The sequence below is a fragment of the Rhipicephalus sanguineus genome, chromosome 11 (assembly GCF_013339695.2).
Source record: "Rhipicephalus sanguineus isolate Rsan-2018 chromosome 11, BIME_Rsan_1.4, whole genome shotgun sequence".
Lineage (NCBI taxonomy): Eukaryota > Metazoa > Arthropoda > Arachnida > Ixodida > Ixodidae > Rhipicephalus > Rhipicephalus sanguineus.
Genome location: NC_051186.1, coordinates 80,149,766 through 80,170,402, shown reverse-complemented (window position 1 = coordinate 80,170,402; position 20,637 = coordinate 80,149,766). Strand labels below are relative to the sequence as shown.

Below are 20,637 nucleotides of genomic sequence, written 5' to 3'. Positions count from 1 at the left end.
TATCGCGTCTAACAAATAAAAAAAACGAGCCCTTAAAACTCATCTTTCCTTCATTGCCCATGACTGTGATGTTATAGCTTACTTTGGCTATACAGTGCCACATCAATTATCGCATGCTCTTATAGGGTACCACCACTGTTTACTACTGCTGAGATAAAGCTTAATTACAGAAAAGCACTACAACAAGTGGCATCAGTGAACAGTACATGCTCTATCGCAATCACATCACCAAAGAATTCTGGCAGATCCCATACCCTGTAGGAATCAATGTAATGCAATCGGCTCAGAGCTGCCTGTGGTGCATTTCATCGCTTTGAGGCAAGCATCATGAGGTAAATTTATGTGAGCCTACCAGGCACATCGACTACACCGCAATGCCTAAAGGGTAGCCAGCAGTCCAACGCAATGCCAGCACTCGGCTTAGAGCACAGATGTCAGTTTCACCAAGGAGAAATGCACACTACGACGTGCTTGTGCATATCATAAGCAGTCCGTGTGAAGGGTCGAAGGGGAGTGTTGCTTTGTCAGGCGGCCTTAAGAGTTCGATCACACGACATAAGCTCAACTCCCAGGATCCCCTTTTCCATGGACATACATGCGGGAGCGGGTTGAAACCCTCTTGTTAGCTCAGGTCCATCATGACGCTACTCACCAAATAAATGTCTGCCAAAGCAGAGGCCCCTGCAGGGCTTTCTTCTGGCAGTTCACTCTCGCAAGAGAAATGCATTCCTCTTGGTATTTCCTTCAGCGTTTCCTGCCTGCTTTCTCCCACATACTCTTTGCATCGGTGCCTCATCTGGCGCACTAAACGCTTCACCTCTTTCATTATTCGGACACTGAGCAGCCCACCAATGTTCTTTATAGTATCACAGAAAGCACCATGATTAAAAATTCAAACTGAGAGTGAATATTTCAAGATGGGGACAGTCAGACTGATTCTATGGCTACAATTCAAAAGGAAGGCAGATGTTCGACATCATGTGGTCATCATAAGTCCACACTCGGCAAGCTTAGGTGATATGTGGCATTTTATGGCGCAAGGGCCAGTGGTGGCCAAAGATGGTAAAGGATGTGATTAATGATGATGTGAAGTGGCTGTATAAGGGGCTAAAATTTTTCGCACTAAAGGCGCGTAAAATATATAAATCATGAGGGTGACATGTGTGATGAGGATGAATGAGTAGTGCTCACGATACTAAAATAGACTGTTGGGGTAGCACAAAAGCCTTGCGAACGACCTTAAGGCTTACTTGGCAAGCTTTGCCTCGTCCGGTTTTCACTTGCGGTCGGGGCCTAGGTACGGGCTGGACACTGGAATTCGCCATCTTGTTGGATGCGATTGCTCTAGAAAGCTGCTACGAAATGTCTGATCGACACAACAAAGTGTCATTACAGATCGCTTTATCATCCCACTTTATGCATCTAGCCACTTCCTGAGCTGTGCCACACAGAAATGCAAAAAAAATTCTACATGCAGAAGCTTGTTGAACGAAAGGTGCGGTGGCAAGTCAACACCGGTTCGTAGAGGACAGCAGCAGGCTGCGACTGCAGTAAGCATACCGCAGCCTAGAATCTGTGTGATGGGAGAATGTCTCTTCAATAGTATCTTAAGACTGATGTACAAATCTCATTACTCCAAGACATAAGATTTCATGGAGAGGCTTGACACTGTATGAAGGCACAAACTGAAAGGCAAGTTGCTTCGTGCCCTCCTAGCTTTTGGTCTAACGGCCTCCGAACATCGACTACAACGGTGCCCTCCGAGTTGCCGACTAGATCTACGTGCGCATGACGGCCTTACCAGTACCACCAGGACACAGACATTTATCACATCACGCTCAGAAACGAGGCAGCGAACCCTCCCACAAAGCCCACTGAACAGACAACACGGTAGACAGCGATGGCACTTTGCGACGACGATTATCAGGTGCTCGCATCGCACGAGAAGACATATGGGCAGTGGACATTCGTAACAGCACATAAATCGCAGCAGCGATGCCCACAAAAAAGAAGTCGCCTGTCGACAAGCTGTAGCTGAAGTCTCGTGCGCCCACATCGGCTATTTTCTTGACTAGAATTGATAAGTATCCTCGGAGGCGCAGTCGCTTCGCCAAACACGTCCATAAACACAACACAACACGGAACCTCGCCGCCCTACATGACGCAGAGACAAGTTTGGCTGGTAAGGACAACATTCATACAAAGCAGCACGATAACGCGCTACACTTGCACGCGTGTTGAAACATCGTCAAGAGTTTGGAGAATGCGGAGAAACAGAGAATGCGTGAAAATATAGCTTACTGCGACTGGATTCGCATTGCCGCCGTTCCCGCAGCTGCTTGGACAACAAAACAAGAGGTGTTTGCTGCTGCTTTCGACTAGTGTTCATGGCGATGCGGCCGACTCAGCCTCCAGACACTGAGTGCCAGAGGTTTCGGTTTCGGTATGGCGTTCTACAGGTTTTCCCGCTCAATTTAATCCAAGCGCCAGCCAAATTATTCTGTCCGCCAGTCAATTTAATCCAGCCGCCACTCAATTTAATCCAAGTGCCAGTCATTTTAATTCAAGTGCCACTGAAATTAATCCAATCGCCAGCGAATTTAATCCAAGCAGGTCGTACGTGACTACATTGCGACTTCAAGACGACCCACAATTTTCGGAATTGCTTAGAGTGAATAGCTCTGGAGTGATTTAAAGGGTGATTTATTCAGCATGTGTAGAGTAAAACACGAGTGAGTCACTAGTGATCCCTTTGTCCGGTGTGACCGCTGCTGCAAAAATCCCCCTCGTGATCACTGGTATCAAAGGGTGATTAACTGAGCGCTTATGTCGGAACTCTTGCAGGCACCAATTACCTTGAGTTTTCGTGATCAGTAGTGATATGTCCAGCTCTATCGTCTCGTTCCTTTTTGTGACGTTGCATCATGGGTATCAAACGAAACGACACTGAAAGGGTCACAAGACCTTTGTGTGTAAAATATGGTACGATCGAATCACTCATGATAAGCAGTCCAAGTGACAATTCGAGCTGGTACTCATTGGTATCAAACGAATTGTAATAAAATGAGCAATACAGTAGTCAACATTGGTAGGCTAATCACTCCGGCCTATTAGCGATCACTAGTGATGTTTTCTGATCGATTATTTCGTATACTCATGCAATATTGCGTCATGGGTATCAAACGAAAGGTCACTGAAAGGGCGATACAGTTCTTGTGTGTAAAATATGGTACAACAGAGTCACTAGTGATAAGAAATCACTTCTTTTTAAAGCAGTCCCAGTTACAATTCGAGTGTGTACTTATTGGTATCAAACAAAATGTCATAAAATAAGCATTGCAGCAATCACCACTGCAAGGCCAATCACTCCGACTTATTAGCGATCACTAGTGATGTGTTGAGATCGATGACCTCGTACAGTCCTTTAACATTGCATCATGGGTATCAAACGAAAGGTCATTGAGAGGGCGATACAGTTCTTGTGCGTAAAATGTGGTACGACCGAGCCACTAGTGATACGAAATCACTTCGTTTTTAAAGCAGTCCCAGTTACAATTCGAGTGTGTACTCATTGGTATGATGATGATATCTGGTGTTTATTGGCGCAAGGGCCATTTGATGGCCAAAGAGCGCCAGGTCATCGTAACTGATATGAACAATGATTATGGTAGGTGGCTGTAAAGGGGCCTTAAAATTCCTCGCGCTAATGGCGGGTAAAACGTATAAGTATTAAAATCATGAGCGTGACGTGAAATGTATGGGTAGTGAGAATGAATGGCGAGAGAATGAATAGCTTACTGAAACTACGTGTATATGGCATGCGCACGAATGCCTCAGCAACGCCCTTGAGACCAAGGGCTGCGAGGCAGGTGCTTCTTTAAGTGCAGCTACCGCAGCAGCAGCCTCTGTTAGGAGGCCGTGCTACGGAATGCCTGGGTAGATTACGTGAAAGTTACGAACTTCTTCTAAAAACGCGAATAGTGATTGGTGTTTAAAAACCGGTTCCCTACCGATGAACATTGATGGGTGTAATGGTATTTGTTGTCGGTAGGGCAATGGAAAGTGTTTTTTTCTAAGGGTGTCTAATTCTTTACATTGAATTAAAATGTGAAACACGGTGAGTGGTGCACCGCATCTGTCGCACAACGGTGGATCGCCACCGGACAGAAGGTGTGTGTGTGTACTGTATGTGTGACCGATGCTAAGTCTGCAGAGTGTAACTTCTGTGTGCCGTGACTTCGATACCGGTGGCCAATTTCCCAGATGCGGTTTGATAACGTGTAGTTTATTTCGTGTCTGCATGTCCCACGTGCTCTGCCAAAAGGTCCTGAGTTTCCTTTTGAGGAAGGGTTTTAAGTCTAGTGGGGGAATGGCTATGGATGTATTGGGACTGTTTTCGTGGGCGGATGCTGCTAGTTGGTCCGCCAGCACGTTGCCTTGAATCTCGCGGTGCCCTGGCACCCAGCACACCACGACATGTTGTTCCAGTGTATAGATCGTGCATAAGAGAGAGTATAGCGAGTCAAGGACAGGGTTTTTGTGTTTTTTCAAAGTTTTTAAAGCTTTTATCACGCTTAGGGAATCCGTGTATATAACTGACTTTTGTAGTTTTGTTTGTTTTATGCGCTTAACGGCCGCAAGTATCGCGTAAGCTTCCGCTGTGAAGATACTTGAGTTTGGGTGCAGAATACCGGAATCGGAAAAGGATGGACCAACCGCTGCGTACGACACAGAAGTATTGGACTTTGAGGCGTCTGTAAAGAATTCTGGAAAAGTGTATTTGTGCTGGAGTTCGAGGAAGTGTGTACGGATATGTGCAAGTGGCGCGTGCTTGGTTACTTCCACGAGAGAAACATCACAATCTATAAGCTGCCACTGCCACGGCGGGAGATGTGGAGCGGGAGCCATTAGAGAGTGTTCGAGAAGCGGCACACCCATTTCTACAGCTAGGCCCCTCACGCGAAGCGAGTAGGGCTGTGTCATCGAAGGTCGGTTGTCGAAAAGGGCAGAACTGGACAAATCATTTATTGTGGAGTGTGAGGGGTGTTCCTTGTTTGCGTTCACCTTCAGAAAATATACAAATGATAAGTAGGATCTCTGTCGGTGGAGCGACCACTCATTCGATTCGGCGTAGAGGCTTTCTACGGGGCTAGTTCGAAAAGCGCCCGTAGACAGTCGAATGCCTAGATGGTCGACAGGGTCAAGCATCTTTAAGGCGCTTGTTGTCGCCGACTGATAGATTATTGCCCCGTAGTCAAGGCGAGTGCGTATGAGGCTTTTGTACAGATTCAACAGACACTTTTTGTCACTACCCCACGTAGTGCGTGACAACACTTTTAAAACATTGTTTTTATGCATTTGTTTTTTAAATGCTTAATGTGTGGTACGAACGTCAGCTTACTATCCAGGATAAGGCCTAGGAATTTGTGCTCCGTCTTCACGGAGAGATGTTGACCGTGCAGGTCAATATCTGGATCAGGATGAAGGCCTCTCTTTCGAGAGAACAGGACACAGGTGCTTTTTTGAGGGTTAAGAGTGAAACCATTCTCGTCTGCCCACTTGGAGATCTTGTTCAGCCCTAGCTGGACCTGCCGCTCACACATGGAAAGGTTGCACGATTTAAAACCGACCTGGACATCGTCGACATATGTGCAGTAAAACATATTTCGTGGAATGCAAAGACGCAGGGAATTCATTTTGATAATAAAGAGTGTACAGCTAAGTACACCACCCTGTGGCACTCCAGTTTCTTGAAGGAATGGTACTGACAGAACATTTCCTACTCGGACACGGAACGTACGATCCGACAAGTAGCTCTCTATTATATCTAGCATTCTACCACGTACACCAAGGTGGGACAGGTCTCTTAGTATTCCAAAGCGCCATGTGGTGTCGTAAGCCTTTTCCATATCGAGGAACACAGAAAGGAAGAACTGTTTGTGCACGAATGCGTCACGGATTTGTGCCTCGATACGCAACAGGTGGTCGGTCGTGGATCTACCCTCGCGAAATACGCACTGGTACGGGTCAAGTAGATTGTTTGTTTCCAGGAAATGTGTAAGACGGCGGTTTATCATCTTTTCAAAAAGTTTGCACAGGCAGCTTGTTAGTGCGATGGGCCTGTAACTCGTAACGGAGGATGGATCCTTGCCCTGTTTTAGAATAGGAATGACAATGGCCTCTTTCCAAGACGAGGGGATTTCGCCGGAAAACCAGATAGCATTGTACAAGGAAAGTAAGGTTCTTTGCGTTTCGGCAGGTAGGTTTTTCAACATGTCGTATACCACACGGTCAAAACCTGGGGCGGAATTACTGCAGCTGTTAAGCGAAATCTGGAGCTCAGCTAAGCTGAAGGGTTGGTTGTATGCCTCGTGTTTTGTACATTTCCGCTCTAGTTTTTGTTTTTCTATTCTTGTTTTGTACCGTTGGAAGACTTCAGAGTAATGCGCGGAACTAGACACTTGTTCGAAGTGTGCGCCGAGGAAGTTTGCCTGGTCTTCCAAGGTGTCGCCTTGTGTGTTTACTGGAGGAAGTGAATGTACTTGCCGCCCTGCTACCCTAACCATATTCCAGACTTTAGCCTCCTGTGTATACGAATTGATCCCCGTTAAAAACTTCTCCCAACTTTCTCTTCTTGCCTGTCGGCGCGTTCTCCTGCCTTGAGATTTTATGTTTTTGAAACTGTCAAGGTTCTCGGCTGTCGGAGAGTCCCGAAGTAACCTCCATGCTTTGTTTTGTTTTTTGCGCGCCTTCCGGCATTCATTGTTCCACCATGGGACCCGTCGTTTGCCAGACAGTCCACTTGTTTGCGGGATACATTTGGTGGCAGCATTAATCAAAAAAGCTGTGAAGTAGTCTACAGCTGCACCTATGCTTAAATCACACATGTCTGTCCAGCTTAAGAGAGCAGTCTTACGAAACTGTTCCCAGTCGGCTTTGTCAATGTGCCATTTGGGAACCTGTGGGGGAGATTCATTTACTATTTGTGTGCTCAGAACAATAGGAAAGTGGTCACTTCCGTAAGGGTTATTAATGACTTTCCATTTAAGTAAGGGTAGAAGCGATGGAGATGTAATGCTGAGATCTATAGACGAGTATGTATTGTTAGCGAGGCTATAATATGTTGGATCTTTCTGATTCAACAGGCAAGCGCCCGAAGAAAAAAGGAATTGTTCAATTAGACGACCTCGCGCATCGCACCGAGAATCGCCCCATAGACTGCTATGTGCATTGAAGTCCCCAAGGACCAGATAAGGTTCTGGTAGTTCATCTATTAAGGACTGGAACTCATGTTTGTGGAGGTGGTAGTGTGGTGGTATGTAGAGAGAGCAAATGGTTACGAGTTTGTTTAAAAGAACCGCTCGAACAGCCACTGCCTCCAGGGACGTTCGGAGCGGTAAATGTGTGCACGCTACTCCTTGATTTACTATAACAGCTACACCACCGGATGACGCGATGGCATCATCCCGGTCCTTTCTGAATATGACATATTGGCGTAGAAAATTCGTGTTCTTGGATTTTAGGTGTGTTTCTTGTACACACAGCACTTTTGGTGAGTGTTCATGTAGCAGCTCTTGGATATCGTCGAGGTTTCTAAGAAGACCTCTGACGTTCCACTGTATAATTTGTGTATCCATTTTGGGTGTGTATTAGTGCTGTGTGTACTGAAAAACTATTGCCTTAAGTCACAGAACTTTTTCCAGGCCCTGTGATGCGGGCTTTTTCTTTTTTGGCGCGCTCCAACGAGCTGCGCCGTTCCTTCGGCGCCTGAGACGCCGTTGGGCTTGCCATTGTGTCCATCGCCTCGGTGGAGACGCTGTATGCCCGTTCGCGTGTTACGCGCACGGGTGTCGGAATTTTGGGGCTCTCTGCCTGAGCAGAAGGCCCTGGGCCTGCAGATCCGGAGGCCTGCCTGCCGTTTGGTTGCGGAGCAGCACGGGCTGCTTCCGCTAAGGGGGCGGATGGCGCTACCGCCCGTCCACTGTGCGTGGTACGTGCGGTCGCCGCGAACCTTTGTGGCACTGCCCCCTTGCGTGCTACGTCCGCGTACAAATGTCCCTGTGCGATAGAAAGGCGTTGGCGCGCCTCCCTAAAAGAGATGTTTTCTGTTACCTTGAGTGTGATTATTTCTTTTTCCTTTTTCCATGAAGGACACGTGCGAGAGTAGGCTGCGTGTCCGCCATCGCAGTTTGCACAGTGGGGAGTTTCAGCACAGTTGTCACTAGGGTGTTCGTGTGAGCTGCACTTGGCACAGGTTTGACGGCCACGGCAGCTCTGGGAGCCGTGACCGAAGCGCTGGCACTTGAAGCAACGCCGCGGGTTCGGTATGTACGGTCTGACCTTTAGTTTCAGGTATCCTGTTTCGATGTGTTCTGGTAGTGTGCTTGTGCCAAAAGTGAGGATTAGATGCTTTGTGAGGATTTCTTTATCATCGCGCCTGATTTTGATCCGTTGTACATTTATCACGTGCTGTTCACTCCAGCCTTCGAGGAGCTCAGTTTCTGTCAGGTCGAGTAGATCTTGGTCGGACACTACACCTCGGGAGCTGTTAAGGGAACAGTGCGGTGTGACAGAAAGAGGTGTCGTTCCAAAAGAGACGAGTTTGGAGAGATTTTCGAACTGTGTCTTGTTTTGAATTTCAAGGAGAAGGTCACCACTAGCCATTCTTGTCACCTTATAACCTTGGCCAAGTGTATCGGTCAGGCATCTTGAGACGACAAAAGGAGAAATTGTTCTTGCGTTCTTTTCAAGGTTTTCGCAGTGGATTATGTGGAATCGTGGGAAAATTTCTTTTGGTTTCTGAAAAAAGGTGTCTTCGGTGCGCCCTCTCTTTGTGAGAGGAGGACGATCATGCAGTCGGGGGAAGGAAGCGGAAGCCATAAATTATGTATCAATTCGGCAGCTATGCCAGCCGCCCACCATGGAGCCCAACATGGGGACGCGACAGCACTTAGATGTATATAAGGCATGCCAACGTCAGCTGTACACAGCCACCATAACCAAATATAATGTGCCCAAGAGAGGGCACACACACAAGGTTAACCCTCGCCGCCAGGAAAACGGAAGTAAATAGAAGTGAGGAGAAGACAGGAAAGATGAAAAGTGGGAGAAAAGACGAAGATATGTGAGGGGAGAGAGCGACAGGAAAAGGCGACTGCCGATATCCCCTGGGTGGGTCAGCCCAGGGGTGCCGTCTACGTGAGGCCGGGGCCAAAGGGGTGTGTTGCCTCTGCCGGGGGGCCTTAAAGGTCCAATCACCCGGCGTCGGCTCAACCCCCAGGATCCCCTTTTCCCCGGACACGGCAAAGCCACGCACGGCTAGGCGTGGGAGGGGGTCTAAACCCCGCCCGTTAGCTCGGGTCCGTGGTGTCGCTACACACCAGTACTCATTGGTATCAAACAAAGTGTCATAAAATAAGCATTGCAGCAGTCACCACTGCAAGGCCAATCACTCCGACCTATAAGTGATCACTAGTGATGTGTTGAGATCGATGACGTCGTACATTCCTGCAACATCGCATCATGGGTATCAAACAAAAGGTCATTGGAAGGCCGATACAGTTTTTCTGTGTAAAATATGGTACGACCGAGTCTCTAGTGATAAGAAATCACTTTGTTTTTAAAGCAGTCCCAGTTACAATTCAAATGTGTACTCATTGGTATCAAACATCATCATCGTCCTCATCATCATCATCAGCCTGTCTACGCCCACTGCAGGGCAAAGGCCTCTCCCATGTTCCACCAATCAACCCGGTCCTGTGCTTTCTGCTGCCACGTTATAACTACAAACTCTTAATCTCATCTACCCACCAAATTTTCTGTCTCCCCCTCACGCGTTTGCCATCTCTTGGAATCCAGTCAGTTACCCTTAATGACCACCGGCTATCCTGCCGACGTGCTACGTGCCCGGCCCATATCCATTTCTTCTTCTTGATTTCAACTATGATATCCTTAACACCCGTTTGTTCCCTGACCCACTCTGCTCTCTTCCTGTCTTTTAAGGTACCTATCATTTTCCTTTCCATCGCTCTCTGCGTCGTCCTCAATTTAAGTTGAACCCTCTTTGTAAGTCTCCAGGTTTCTGCTCCGTAGATAGTGGTAGACTACCATTCATGATTTGATAATGCTTGCCGAATGAGCCCCATGCCATCCTTATTGCAGCGAAAGGTGTTATGAGATCATTTCACGGGCCGTTTTTGGCGCCGTAGTTGTCCGCCGCCGCCGCCGGTGTCCGTAACCACTATCGCTCGAAATAAAAAAAAAATACTAAAGAAAAAAATTCCAGGATGGAACGAGGTTCGAACCTGGACCCTCTGCGTGGGAGCCCAGTATTCAACCTCTGATCCATGCCGGTGCTTGAAACTGCTTTGCAAAAAGGTCCTATACAGGCTTAACCACATTAACATATGCAATATAACGTGGTAGAAGACTAAAATAAACACCGAGCGTAGCACAACGCGAATTCTGTAATCAGGCGTCACACAATGCGAATTGCGCAACGAGAAGGTTGTTCAATGCTTCCAACCCATTTCAAGGGGCTCCGCCATAATTCTTCATCGTCATCAGGCACAGCATCAACAAAGTGCGCATAATGCCTTACATGCGTTTAGCAGGTACCACGGCTCTCCGTAGAATGACGGAAAATGGCATAATGCCTGCTTTCCTACTTCTCAAAAATTACAGTGATTTATAGCATAGTGGGTTCCTCGCAAGTGCACTTGTATTAGTTGCCAAGGAAGCCCATAAGCGCATGATCCATTTCCTCGGGGTCCCAGCAAAGTTCTTCGCCCCTCCCCCCCACCTCTCTCTCCCACGTCGACGTATGTTATACCGCATGGCGGGAGAGGGACATAGCAACCGGGCGTCACCTAATGCAAATTACATAACTGGTGGGCCGTTTAAAGCTTCAAACCCATTACAAAGGGTTGAGCCATAATTTTTCATCGTCATCAGTCTTCGCGTCAACAAAGTGCATATAATGCTTACAGACGTGTAGCTGGTGCCTCGCTTCTCCGCAAAATGACGGATAATGGCTTAGTAGGTGCTTCCGAACTTCACAAAAATTGCGATTTATGGCGTGGTGGGTACATTGCTAGTGAACTTGTATTAATAGCCCCAAGAGAGCTTACAACGGTGCTTTAGAAACGCCGCTCTTCCAGCTTTAGCTGTGACTGTGCTGCGGTTTCAGCGCGGGCCTGGCGTTTTTTCTTCCAGTTATTTCACTCTCATGGTTCGGCTCCGCGGTTACTACCTGTCCTAAGTAGAGGTACTCCTTTACAACTTCGAGTGTCTCGCCACCTATCGCAAAGCGCTGTTCTCTGCCAAGGTTGTTCCACATTACTTTAGTTTTATGCATATTAGTTTTGAGACCTACTCTTCTACTTTCCGTATCCAGTTCAGTAATCATGAGCTGTAATTCGTCTCCCGCGTTACTCATCAATGCAATGTTATCAGCGAATCGCAGGTTACTGAGATACTCTCCGTTAACTCTTATCCCTAATTCTTCCCAATCTAGGGCCCTGAAAACCTCCTGTAAACACGCGGTGAATAGCATTGGAGAGATCGTGTCTCCCTGCCGTACGCCCTTCTTTATTGGGATTCTGTTGCTTTCTTTATGAAGGTGACGTGACAGTGAGCCGCCAAAAACAGGCGCGGCAGGTTGTCGTCTGTTTTAGTTCAAATGAAAGCACTTGTTTCGGATCGTAAAAAATTACATAACGATATTCTCGCAAAATTTATTACGTATCTTCCACGTTTTGTAAAAATTTTCACTTGTTTTTCTCGGGTCACTCACGTAGACGACAAGCAGACGTGGTGGGACGCAGACGACGAGCAGACGTACATCGAAGTGTCTGGTCACGCAATCGTCATGTATGCGCATGCGTGATCCTTGAATTAAGTGAGAGTTTGCGCTGTGCGTCCTGCTGCTATGGAAGACGGCCACAATCGACGCCCTGGAAGACCACGGAAGACACCTGACGAAGAGAAGAAAAAGTACGCTCGCGTTTCCACTTTGGATCGCGTCCGGATCATAGATGTTCACAGACACGGAGGTGATCTGAAAGTGCTGTCCCAAACACTGGGGATAAATATAAAGACAGTGCGTTCTATTGCGGCAACTGACCGTGAAACAGCGAAGACACGTGGAGGTTCGTCGAAAAAGTTTGGACCAGACGTGGTCGATACCCTGCAAGAAATTGTAGAACAAAATCCATCCTTCACCCTGGAGCAAATAAGGAGGTCTCTCGTGGAGAAGATGCCTGATATTGAATGAAGTCAGCGTATCCACAATTGATCTGCTTCTTGATGGCCATGGTTATTCAGTAAAGCTGCTCACCCAGAGGCCAGTAGACCGAAATCGCACCGATGTGAAACACTTGCGGCGCCGTTATGCCCAATGGCTTTAAAACGAGGAAACTACGTTAACACGATATTATATTGACGAGACAAACTTCAACGTGTGGTGCTCACGCAGTTTCGGAAGAGCAAAACGAGGTGCTCCAGCATACCGTCTCTCCACTAGCACAAAGGGTGCGAATATAAATATTATAGCCTGCATGTCGGCAAATGGCCTTCTGCATTGGAGTATTGCGGACAAGGTGCACAGGGCTGTGTTTAATGACTTTCTCACAGAAGTGTCGGCAAAAGTTTTTCAGCAGGAACCGGCAACAGAGGCAGTGTTCTTGCTTGACAACGCACCAGCGCACCGCCGCGCTGAACAGGCTGCCCTCGCTGCAAGCGAGCACACAGTGAAGCGGCTACCGCCCTACAGCCCATTTTTCAGTCCAATTGAAGAACTGTTCTCAAAATTCAAGGCAGGTGTCAAGGGCTTCCTCACCGAGCGGAGAGATGACCTTCTCACAACACCGGTAGGCATCTCTAAAAAGAGCATCGCCGTGCCCTGCTGGTTGAGGCCGCGAGGCGCTCTATGCAGCTCATCCAGCGTGTGGAGTGTGCCGCTTATGATAGGCACAATTACAGTTATGTGCAAGCCGCTCTGGACTGCCGTGATATGTAAAACACTGCTCAGCAACACAAGCACAGCTCCCAAAATAGAAGACGTTTATGTTCTCAATAATAAAGTTGGTTTTCACGGGTTCTCATCATCACCATTTGCATGACTGATTAGAAGAGCTCGACGTTATAGGAACAATGATTGTTTCGTAACAACATGAGAATGTTTTACACGGGTAGCGTTTTCGGTTCGGCATTACGATAGCATGCCAGGCGGGTTATTTTACGGTAAAGAGATAATAGAGCAAGAGACGTGTGGTCTTCCTGGCCATAAACATGCTACGAAAAGATTGATGAGTTACTCCTTCAGCTCCATTGACATTTAGTCTGTTTATCCTGTTAGCCAAGTCCGTTGTAATACAAGGCACTCGGTGGACTTAAAGATACATACTAGAAATGGCGAGGAGCTAGCAAAATAAAGACATCATTAACCAAGCTTGCTTTTCTAGAGGATTACTCTATTACAGCGTTCACTCGCAGTTGTCCATATATATAGGTTTTATTGCTGCCGTAATGGAGGGCCTGAAAAAATCAAAATCAAAGGCTTCTGACTATATTCTTGTCTTTAGACTGCAGCGAATATGCATAAACGCTAAACCATTTCAAAAAAATAGGATGCTTACGAAGCTCATAAGGCTGCAACGAGGGCTCGTCGGTATGACTTCATCGTGTAACGCGCGGCCTTGAATGTGAAGGGCCGAAGAAAACGAAACGCAGCATAGCCTTTCCATGCTGGAAATAATGTAAGTTGTCAGTTTACGCATCACCGTATGCTGCCTTTCATTTTGTTCGGTTCGTGTCATTCCTGGCAGCACATTACAAGATGAAATTCTTACGAAGTGCGTAGTGCTTTTTGAATTTTTACAGAAGTACGCGTAACCTACGTATTCTATGCTATTTGCATTGAATATTTAGTATCCATCAGTATTCTCAGTTAACAAAATTTTCAGTGACACTCAATTATTGATACCTTTACTGATACCATCCACTACATGTGAAAACTATAGGCACGTGTATGTTACCAGACAAAACGACTCGTCATCACTAGCGACTCCGTCCTGCCAAGCCTTGAGGATATCATTCCATCACCCTTTCAATCAATTTTGATTTCACACGCATGATGCAACGTTACAGGAATGTAGGAGACCGTCAGTCAGAACATATCAATAGTGATTGATTGATGATGGTGTTTATTGGCGCAAGGGCCAAGTGTGGCCAAAGAGCGCCAGCGCTATGACAAATGGAGTACGATGGGTTATGTAAGGGGGCTGTAAAGTGGCCTAAAACAAATAGCTTTATCCAAGCTTAGAAGATATAGATAATAAAAATATGACAATGGCGCGTGAGGTGGTCGATGATTATGGGCTGTATGGCAGATAGTCATAATGGGGTTCATAAAATTATGCACGTGGCACCGATACCTCAGCTAGGTCCTTGCGCGCAAGGGCTAGGAGGTAGGTGCTTCCCTTTAAAACTGCTGCAGCAGCAACCTCTCTCAGGAGGTCGCGCTGCTGTCTCCTGCGTAGATGACTCGAAAAAATTTAAGTTCATTGAGAAATGCTAAAAGTGACTCTGTTTTGAAACGCGGCTCATTCCCGATGAACATTGCAGGATGTAACGGCAGATGCTGGCGAAATGGCAATGGAAAATACTTTTTCCTGTGTGTCTCCAGCTCATGGCATTCCAAGAGGACATGAAGAACAGTGAGAGACTTGCCGCATTTTTCGCAGGTAGGTGGTTCAGTGTCGGTCAGCAGGTAACTGTGTGTGCTATACGTGTGACCGATCCTTAGGCGGCAAAACATAACTTCTGTTCTCCGTGTTTTTGACATTGGTAGCCAGTTACCTATGTGGGGCTTAATTGTGTGTAGTTTGTTGTGTATTTCTTTGTCCCATTGTTGCTGCCAGTAATTCCTTAGCCTTTTCCTTATAAATGATTTCAAGTCTATTGCCGGGAGACTAAAGGAGTGGTTGCTCGCTCTTGTTACCGCCATTCCCGCAGTTTCATCGGCCAGGACATTCCCTTTTATACCTCTCTGTCCAGGTACCCAGCATACTATGACATGCTGGTTTGACATGTATGCTGTACACAGGGCGGCATAAAGATTATTTATTACAGGATTTTTACTTTTCCGGAGACACTTTAAAGCTTTGACCACACTAAGGGAGTCGGTGAAGATTACGGCCTTCTCTATTTTTGTTTTAGTGATGTGCTTTACAGCTGATAGTACTGCATAAGCTTCAGCAGTGAAGATAGTTGTTTCCGCATCCATCACGTTCGATTCAGAGAAGTTAGTGCCAAGAGCTGCATAAGATACACCAGTTTGTGACCTTGACGCATCTGTGTAGAACTCCGAGCAGGAATACTTACTCTGAAGTTCAAGAAAATGCATTGTGATGTGTGCCTGTGGTGCATGTTTCGTCACCTCAATAAAAGATGTGTCACAATCAAGAACTTGCCAGAGCCACGGTGCTAACGCGTTTGCAGGAGCCATGAGACGATGTTCTAGAAGGCCAACATCCATGAGATGGCAGAGGCTCCTCACACGGAGTGAGAAGGGCTCCCGGGCCGTTCGGCGATTCTGATACAGGGTGGTACATGTGGTATCATTAACGACTTTATAACATGGGTGTTGGGGGTATGCATTTACCTTCAGGAAGTATTTGAGGCTGGAGTAGGTTCTCTGGAGATAGAGAGGCCACTCATCCGATTCAACGTAGAGACTCTCTACTGGGCTAGTTCTGAAGGCACCGGTTGCAAGGCGGATACCAAGGTTGTGAACGGGGTCTAACATTTTTAGGGAGTTGGGTGAGGCAGACTGGTATACTACAGCTCCATAGTCAAGGCGTGAGCCTACGAGACTCTTATACAAGCTCAGAAGGCATCGTCTGTCACTGCCCCACGCTGTACGCGCCAAAAGTTTGAGAACGTTCATTGCTTTCAGACATTTTGCTTTTATGTGTTTGAGGTGCGCGATAAATGTTAGTTTTGAGTCTAATATGATGCCAAGGAATTTATGCTCAGAGCTCACTGATAGTCGTTCGCCACTGATCTCTATGCTAGGGTCTGGTAATACTCCCCTCTTCCTTGAGAACAGAATACAGGTACTTTTTTGGGGATTTAACTTAAATCCGTTCGCATCTGCCCACTTGGATACTTTGTTCAGAGCAAGCTGCACTTGCCTCTCGCAGATAGCGATATTGCACGAATTAAAACCAAGTTGCACATCGTCCACGTAGACGGAGTAAAAGACTGTGCGGGGTATCACAGTGCCCAAGGAGTTCATTTTTATGATAAAAAGAGTGCAGCTCAGCACACCACCCTGAGGTACACCTGTCTCCTGCGTGAATGGTCGTGACAGCGCATCACCTACTCTTACGCGAAATGTCCTGTCGGACAGATAACTCTCAATAGTGTTTAGCAAGTTGCCGCGGACACCCATGCCGGAGAGATCACGAATAATGCCGAAACGCCACGTGGTGTCGTATGCCTTCTCCATGTCTAAGAACACTGACAAGAAAAACTGCTTGTGTATAAAGGCATCCCGTATGATCGCCTCTATGCGGACAAGGTGATCTGTTGTGGATCTACCTTCCCTGAAACCACATTGGAGGGGGTCTAAAAGATTGTTACTTTCAAGGTAATGAAGAAGGCGCCGGTTTACCATTTTTTCAAAGAGTTTGCAGAGACAGCTCGTCAATGCTATGGGCCTGTAACTATTTGCCAAAGAAGGGTTCTTTCCTTCTTTGAGGATGGGGATAACAATAGCTTCTTTCCAAGCAGACGGAATAAGGCCTGAAGACCATATCCTGTTGTAAAGACAAAGGAGTGTTTTCTGGGTTTCTGGGTGCAAATGTTGTAACATTTCATATACTATGCGGTCAGAACCGGGGGCAGATGTTTTACAACAGTTAAGGGATGCCTGAAGCTCTGCAAGGACGAATGGCCGGTTATATGCTTCGCTGTTTGTACCTTTTCTTTCTATTGGCAGTTGTTCTATTCGTGTTTTATATGTTTGAAATGTCTCTGAATAGTTCGACGAACTAGATATATGTTCAAAATGTACGCCCAGAAAATTTGCCTGGTCTTCTAAGGTGTCTCCTTCAGTGTTTACCAATGGTAGTGAGTGTGGTTGGCGGCCTCTTATTCCGTTCACTCTATTCCACACCTTTGTCTCGTCTGTATAGGAATTGATGCTTGATATAAATGCTTGCCAGCTCTCTCTTCTAGCCTGTCGGCGCGTTCTCCTTCCTTGAGACTTTATTTGTTTAAAGTTGACTAAATTTTCTGCAGTAGGAGAATCGCGGAGCAAACCCCATGCTTTGTTTTGATTCTTACGGGCGCTCCGGCACTCGTTGTTCCACCATGGTACACGGCGTTTGCAGGATGATCCATTTGTTTTAGGGATACACCTAGATGCGGCAGCGATAAGAAATGCGGTGAAGTACTCAACAGCACCGTCTATACTTAAAGCACGTATTTCAGCCCATTTTAACAGAGTTTCATTTAGGAACTGCTCCCAGTTCGCTGAGTCCACCTTCCATCGAGGGGACTGAGGGGTATGTTCATTGGATTCCGATGTTTGCAGAGCTATCGGGAAGTGGTCGCTCCCGTACGGGTTTTTAATTACATGCCATTTCAGATCAGGTAGAAGAGTTGGAGAGACTATGCTTAAATCTATGGAAGAATATGTTTTATTTGCCAGATTATAGTATGTAGGTTCTTTTTTATTCAATAGACAAGCGCCGGAGGTGAACAGAAACTGCTCCACCAAACGACCTCGTGCATCGCATCGGGAGTCACCCCATAGTGTGCTGTGTGCATTGAAGTCTCCAAGAATAATGTATGGTTCTGGTAGCTGATCTATTAGAGATTGAAATTCCTGTTTTTGAAGCTTATGGTGTGGGGGAATGTAAATAGAACAAATGGAAAGAAGCCTATTCAAAAGTACCGCTCTAACAGCCACTGCTTCGAGAGGGGTTTGTAGATGTAGCTGTTGACACGCTATATTTTTTTCCGCTATAATCGCTACTCCACCAGACGATGCCAGAGCATCATCGCGGTCTTTACGGAAGGCAGTGTATTGGCGAAGGAAGTTTGTGTGTTTTGATTTGAGGTGGGTTTCCTGTACACACAGCACTTTTGGAGCATGCTTATGGATGAGTTCCTGAACGTCATCGAGGTTTCTCAGAAGACCTCTCACGTTCCACTGTAAGATTTCTGTCTTCATATTGGATATAAAATAGTGCTATGTGTACGGATTAAAAAAGCTTGGTACTTATGTAGCAGGACCGTCATCCGGCCCCGTTACGGGTTTTTTGGCTTTCCTGGCGCGGTCCTGAGAGCCGCGCCGGTCCTTCGGCCCAGGAAGTGCCGGAGTTGTCTCCATTACTTCCTGGGAGGCACTGGATGCCCGCGGGCGCGGGCCTTTTGTTCGTGTTGGAGACCTCGCCTGACGAGGCGAAGTCTTGAGACTCGACGACCCTGGAGTCGCGAGGCTCTGTGGCTGAGTGGGTGGAGCAGTCTTAGCTACTGCCACCACGGGGGCGGGTGCCATAGCCAACGGCTCGCTGCTAGCGGGTCGTTGGTGAGGCAGAGGCTGGTGCGGTGCTGGCCCCTTGCGCGCCGCATCAGCATAGGTGTTAGTGTGGAATGGCGAACACCTTTTGCGAGCTTCTCTGAAGGAGATGTTCTCGCGGACTTTTAGACTGATAATTTCTTTTTCCTTTTTCCAGTTTGGACATGATCGGGAGTATGCGGCGTGTGCACCGTCACAGTTCACACAGTGAGGTGCAGCGTCGCAATTGTCAGAGTCGTGGCCTTGGGTTCCGCATTTTGCGCAGGTGGGTCGACCACGGCAGCTTCGAGAGCCATGGCCGAACCTTTGACACTGAAAGCATCGGCGAGGGTTTGGTATGTAGGGTCTGACTGGTGTTTTTGTGTACCCAGTTTGTGAAGGGCCGAAGAAAACGAAACGCAGCATAGCCTTTCCATGCTGGAAATAATGTAAGTTGTCAGTTTACGCATCACCGTATGCTGCCTTTCATTTTGTTCGGTTCGTGTCATTCCTGGCAGCACATTACAAGATGAAATTCTTACGAAGTGCGTAGTGCTTTTTGAATTTTTACAGAAGTACGCGTAACCTACGTATTCTATGCTATTTGCATTGAATATTTAGTATCCATCAGTATTCTCAGTTAACAAAATTTTCAGTGACACTCAATTATTGATACCTTTACTGATACCATCCACTACATGTGAAAACTATAGGCACGTGTATGTTACCAGACAAAACGACTCGTCATCACTAGCGACTCCGTCCTGCCAAGCCTTGAGGATATCATTCCATCACCCTTTCAATCAATTTTGATTTCACACGCATGATGCAACGTTACAGGAATGTAGGAGACCGTCAGTCAGAACATATCAATAGTGATCGCTGATACTTAAGGGTGATTAGCAGTCACTACTGCAATGTTCCTTTAATGACAATTTGTTTTATACCAATGAGTACGTACCCGAAATGTAACTAGGACTGCTTTAAAAACGAAGTGATTTCTTATCACTAGTGACTCAGTCGTACCACATTTTACACATAAAAACTGTATTGCCCTTTCAATGAGCTTTCGCATGATACCCATGATGCAATGTTACAGGAATGTACAAAGTTGTCGATCTCAACACATCACTAGTGATCCCTAATAGATCGGAGTGATTGGCCTTGCAGTGGTGACTGCTGCAATGCCTATTTTATGACGCTTTGTTTGATACCAATGAGTGCACACTCGAACTTAAACTGGGACTGCTTTAAAAATGAAGTGATTTCTTATCACTAGTGACTCGGTCGTACCATATTTTACACACAAGAACTGCATCGCCCTTTCAATGACCTTTCGTTTGATACCCATGATGCGATGTTACAGGACTGTACGAGGTCATCGATCTCAACACATCACTAGTGATCACTAATAGGTCGGAGTGATTGGCCTTGCAGTGGTGACTGCTGCAATGCTTATTTAATGACGCTTTGTTTGATACCAATGAGTGCACACTCGAATTGTAACTGGGACTGCTTTAAAAACAAAGTGATTTTTCATCACTAGTGACTCGGTCGTACCATATTTTACACACAAGAACTGTATCGCCCTTTCAGTGGCCTTTCGTTTGATACCCATGACGCAATATTGCATGAGTATACGAAATAATCGATCTGAACACATCATTAGTGATCGCTAATAGGCCGGAGTGATTAGCCTCCCAATGACTACTGTATTGCTCATTTTATTACAATTCGTTTGATACCAATGAGTACCAGCCCGAACTGTAACTTGGACTGCTTATCATGAGTGATTCGATCGTACCATATTTTACACACAAAGGTCTTGTGACCCTTTCAGTGTCGTTTCGTTTGATACCCATGATGCAACGTCACAAAAAGGAACGAGACGATAGAGCTGGAGATATCACTAGTGATCACGAAAACTCAAGGTCATTGGTGCCTGCAAGAGTTCCGACATAAGAGCTCAGTTAATCACCCTTTGATACCAGTGATCACGAGGGGGATTTTTGCAGCAGCGGTCACACCGGACAAAGTGATCACTAGTGACTCACTCGTGCTTTACT

General features: G+C 46.6%; 1 protein-coding gene across 6 annotated transcripts in view; it reads right to left on the bottom strand.

Annotated features, from left to right (window-relative positions):
* Nucleotides 1-20,637, bottom strand: part of LOC119375550 (dimethyladenosine transferase 2, mitochondrial) — a 203,694-nt gene that overhangs the window by 50,076 nt on the left and 132,981 nt on the right. Inside the window, exon 1 of one of the 6 annotated variants that reach the window (XM_049420373.1) lies at nt 2,302-2,362. The exons of 4 other annotated variants lie outside the window; for them this stretch is intronic. The gene's annotated coding sequence lies outside the window, so the exon portion shown is untranslated. Of the gene's footprint in view, nt 1-2,301; nt 2,363-20,637 lie in introns of those variants that run through there. One more of the 6 variants, XM_037645746.2, reaches the window with a different exon arrangement.